This window comes from Hipposideros armiger, unplaced genomic scaffold (genome assembly GCF_001890085.2).
Source record: "Hipposideros armiger isolate ML-2016 unplaced genomic scaffold, ASM189008v1 scaffold_817, whole genome shotgun sequence".
Lineage (NCBI taxonomy): Eukaryota > Metazoa > Chordata > Mammalia > Chiroptera > Hipposideridae > Hipposideros > Hipposideros armiger.
In genome coordinates this window covers 120,407-125,879 of record NW_017732167.1, presented here as the reverse complement: position 1 = coordinate 125,879, position 5,473 = coordinate 120,407, and positions in this window count along the sequence as shown.

Below are 5,473 nucleotides of genomic sequence, written 5' to 3'. Positions count from 1 at the left end.
ACAAGCTCCTCACTTGCGTCAGGTGACATCTGGGTTTTCAGACGCACTGTAGCCTCACAGCAGCACTTAGAAGGGGCGGCCCCCACATTGTCACCCTACGGCAGGCTGTTCCGAATGATTTCTCTACTTCATCCATCAGCCTGGCCCTCAGCAGCTTTTGGATGGCAGTACTGGGCTTTGTGATGGGGCCTATGGCAGGGGACCCATAATCCTTTGCAGAAATCACTTATGTCCTAGTGGGTAAGGGAAGAGTGCCACAGCTACATCACATCACCTCCCGAGGTAGAGTTGAGAATTGGGAAGTGGGGGGTAGAGGCAGGAAGGAGGGAAAAAGAGAAGCATTAGGTTAGCTCAACTCCTTTCGCTGGCCACGATGTCCTAAGCTTTCCACTTCAGGGAAGAATAGAATCAACTTAAAAACTGGTGGTTATGTAGTGGATTATTGAAACAGAAATGCTAGCCTTAAAAAAAACAAAAACAAAAACAAACACAAACAACTGGGCCGGCAGAGTGGCGCATTGGTTGGGAGCTGGCTTGGGACACCAGAGGGTCCCGGTTCGGATCCCACATGTGAGGACCAGTGACACTGCCCTCCACAGCTAAGATGCTGAACAACAGCTCAACCTGGAGCTGGGCTGCCCTGAGTCACCGGCGATGGCGTAGGCTGTAGTGGGGCTGCAGTGGGCTGCCAGTTATAGCGAGTGGCTGGCAGCCACCATGAGCTGCCAAGAGCTGCCAAGAGCTGCCGTGAGCAGCCATCCAGAAGCCGGGGACTGATCTGCCTCACCCGGGAAGAGCGCAATGATGGTGCCAACTTGGGCCAGTGAAGCAACGTCCTCCACAACTAGACTGAAGAACAAAACGACCGCAACTTGTCTGTTCCCCTTCCCCCAATTCCCCAGCACTGTTCCCATCCCCCAATTCTAATAAAATCTTAAAAAAAACAAAACTAATTCGTTTTATTTGGTTCAAATCTCTAAAAATAAACAAGTTATATGTTAAAGTAAAAGGGTTCACGACTGAGATACCCAGTATGTCACCTCCTGGTTGCCCATTTTCAATCTGTGACTAAAGATGAGAAATGTCCGTTTTCTTCTCTACCTACTATTTGCTAAAACTTCTAAAGAATGTGTAGTCTTCAGATTTCCAGATGCCACGTCTCTCTACAGATGAATTTCTTCAAGAGGAAAAGCATCTACTGCCATCCTACAAAACGCTATCTGGTAAATTTTACTTATGTTTACTTTGTTTTATTATTCATAACTTTTATACAAATATAAACATGAGCTTCTTTTTTTTCCAAGTAGTAATTTTCACTGCAAGGAAACATAAAGCAAACTTTTCAAACAAAATGTGGGATATGCCTACTTAAAACAATAGACAAAGAAAACCACGGAAGTCCCTCCAGGCCTCCATGTCTCCAAATTTCCTGGCTAAGTACATCCAGTATCATATAGATCTGAACCTTAAACCATCATTCATACCAGGAATAGTGTAACATAGAAAGATTCAAGCCAAGATGTCGTTGGCAGCATTATTCATCCATGGGTAGCTTAAATACAATACCATATAATTTTGTTTTCTCATAAAGGAAACCTCAAACAACAACAAAAATAAAATGGAAGAAGGCAGGGTGTATGTGAAGAAACTAGACACTTTGCTTCTTTCTGAAACAGAGATGTTTTCTTGGGTCATTTTTTTTTTAATCAACACTGCTCATTTAAATGTGGAAGGATTCAGATATGAGGATTAACCAGATTTGCCAAACCTCAAATGGAATATTTCACTTTGAGGATCCGTTCTGGGTGAAGCGTTCTTGCCCATCTCCTAAAAGACGTTTTCTTTTCCATTTCACGAATCACACAAATTGAGACTCCCATAATTCTTAACTACAGAAACCCTGCCGCCAGCCCTCGCTGACAGCCATTGCTCTGTGTCTGAAACCAAGACCCCGCCCCAACCTCCCCTGGTTCTGTGTGTGTGTGTGTGTGTGGTATGTGTGTGGGGAGGGGCACCACACAGCTCGGTCCCCCATTCCCTCTCCTCCTGACTCACTTACCCCAGGCACGGCCTCCTCTCCATACAGACAGCCTTCACTTCTGCAGGAAACAGGAGCTGATGTTTTCTTCAGAATATGTTTGTAGAGGAGCCCAGTGAATTTTGGCGGTGGGAACCGGGTTTTACATTTTCCAGTGATGTGATCCAAAACTCTTTCACCTGGTCTCAGTATTTATAAACCTAAGATCAAGATGTATAGCTCCGGTATGCAGACACAGGTGAGTAGGCACTATAACTGTCAGGAGCGCCTGTCTGATTGATCTGTCTCCGCAGCCCTTTAGAGTCTCCATGTTAATATCAATATAGGTTAGGGACATTAATATCTCTCGGGCGTTAGAGCCACGTTCCCTCAGACTGCCCTCCTGATCCAGTTGGAAGCTCTGCCTGTTTGTATTCTACTTGAAGAAGGTCCCCAGATGGCACCACAGACGAGCGTCTCTACACTAGATGGGCTCTCATCCCTGGCTGCGTGACCCCCTTGTTGAAACGGCAGGTCACAGTAAGTCTTGCTTCAGTCACAGCGTATGCGTCCCTTATGAGACCCTGGCTGCTTCGCACACCTGGTCAATTTCCTTTTCTTCCTTCTCTCGAAGAACCATGTCCCAGGAAGGGCCTTCCTCCTTACCTGTTCCTTGGGCACAAAGCCTTTCTTAGGTACCAGCTTAAACCCCTGGGCTTTACCGATGAGTCTGTACTCCCCTGCATATTCCTTTTTCTTGTTCTGGCCGCTGTGACCTTCTCATGCCCTGATCTAAGCCTCATTAAACAGCCTCCACATCCAGAAAGACCCTATATCAATATAGCCTTCTGCTGTTTATTAAACAAGGAGACATGCGCTAAGGTGTCTGGTGTGATAGGTAGTTCATGTCCCCTACCAAACGCGTCTTCATGCACTCTGCTTAAGCTTCAGAAGAATGAAGCAAGTTGCTGTGATCAGTCCCCATTTTTCAGGTAATAATAAAATAATAGCTAACATTTCCTGAGTGCCAGACATTGTTCTAAGTACTTTACATGGATTACCTGATCTAATCTTTGTGATGCCATGGCAGTAGGTACATTATCTCCACGTTACAGGTCTGTAAACTGAGGCATGAAGTACCAATAACTTGCTCAAGTTTACACAGCTAGTAGATGATAAAATTTTAACCCAAGGCAGTTTGTGCCCGTGTGGCCTTACCCACTGCACTGCATCTGCCAACAGAAGAAAGTGAAGCCCACTGAGATACCAGGGAGCCTGGAACGTAAGGGTGTGTCCAGGGAACACAGCTAGGAAAGCAGGGCTCCCCTCGGATCCCGCTCTTCTCACTCAAGCAGTGTGTCCCTTTTCCTGTAAGCTGCTGCTTTCTGTATGACTCCCTGTCACACATGCCCTGGTGGAAGCAGCGTACCCTGTCTATTCTTTACCCTGATGGTCTCAACTCTCAATGGCGGTTCACACGACAGAGGCCACCCATCATGCGGCTCTAGGGTCATGGCCAGCTTCCATGAAAAACCAGGGACGTGCAGACAAGACATCGCACCGCCTAGCACCACCGCGTGGGAGGGACTGATGGGAAGAGGCTCATCTTTGACACGCTGGGATTTTCAAATGCAGTAATTTTGTTCAGCTGAAGAGGAGCTGCTCCTCCAGGGGTGTGGGTTTGGGCAAGTTGTAGTGAGGGGCCACAACAGACCTCAGAACCCAGGGCAGAGGCAGCATCAGTGCCCATGGGAAACGGTGCCAGGAGGCAGGACATTCCTGATAACTCGCCACAAGAAACGCATGCAGGAGGCTTGCAGAAGCGTCCCACGCCCCATTGCCATGGGGAAAAAAGAACCCACTAAACCTTCCATCAGAGGCAACCGAGGAAGAGATGGGGCAGCCCCTGGCTGCCACACCACAGGGTGGCAAGTGTGCCCTCCGAGTCCTCCTGTGTATAAAGGGGACAAGGAGCTCCCTCCGTCAAATGCCTACTTCTCTGCTCTGTGGTCCCTTGGCACATAATGAGCACAACATGTCACAGCTGATCAGGATACAACCGTGTCAAGTTCACCAGCATTTAAAGCTAAAACAGCATTGAGAAGCGCCATCCTTTGGTCCACACTGGGACTGAAGAAGCCAACCTCACCCAGCAGGCGGATGGATTAATGGGTGACACGAATTGTGGCTCAGCTTTGAGAGGCTCGGTAGTTACCAAATGTCAACATTTATTGATGGGAATGAAATTATGGGGACAGAATGTAGATGGAATCACAAAGAAGAAATTAGTGTGAAACAGGAACTTAAACAGTGCCAATAAATCAAAGAAATAAACCAGGAAGAAACACTGCATAAAGTTCAAGCAACCCCATTAATAGGGAATGAAGTACTAGAAGCCAGAATAATTGAGTTATCCTGGAGAAGAACATGCACGTTAGGATGTATTTACAGCACTGTCTGGCCTGATCGAGTGACAGATACAAGGAAACCTCTCAGTAGGAGGAAAATACGGAGAAAGCAAATACTACCAACAAGATGGTGGATTTTCATAGCGAAGCACAGCTCACCTTATCAAAGGTGCCGCCCCTCAAGGTGATTCCCTCAGGTTCAGACAGACTGTTAGTCAAACCAACACAATGAAAATCAATGAACCAAGAAACCACGCTTTCAGGGGTATAGGATAATGTGCTATCAGTGACTTATTGGGGGAGCAAAGGTAAGTCCATGTGAAAATAGGAAGGAAAAAAATAAAAAAGAAGCTAATGAGAACAGCAGCTTCCCAGAGGCCTCTTGGCAAGCTGAGTGGGTCCCCCATTGACTGGCAGGAATGGGGGTTATATGATAGTACACGGCTTATGCCTCAGATAGTCCCACAGAGAAGCCACATGTGCTCATGCCAGAGTCCTAGGGACAGGGACCCTGAAAATGTGCAATGTCAAGGTCAGTCTGGAGGTGCTTTCTGGTCTAGAAACATGCTCTTCGATGGTGGTCCCCAGCCACACAGGGCTCTTGGGTACTTGAGCTGTGGCTAGTTGAATCCAGATGTGCTGAGTGTAAAATACAGGGATTTGAAGACTTAGTACAAATAAACATACAAAAAAAGGTGAAAATATCTCAATAATATGTTTTGGGTGATATTTTAGACATATGGAGTTAAGTAAAATATATTTTTTAAATTAACTTCACCAAACAGTTTCCTTTTGCTGTTCTAATGGGGCTAGTAACAAATTTTCAACACCAGACGTGGCTCCCACTTCTGGCTAACGTTGTCCCCGGGGAATTCGGGTGTGGGGTGGGTGCGGACTCTCTGGCCCCATGCTCCTCAGATTTCTCTGGCCTCTTTCCGGGGCCTGTCAACACCCTCCTTACTTGTGCTGGTCTGTTCCTTCTAACCTTAATCCAAGGAAGGCTTTTCTAGCCGGAGAAGAGAGAAGCACTGTTCTGACCCCCTATGCT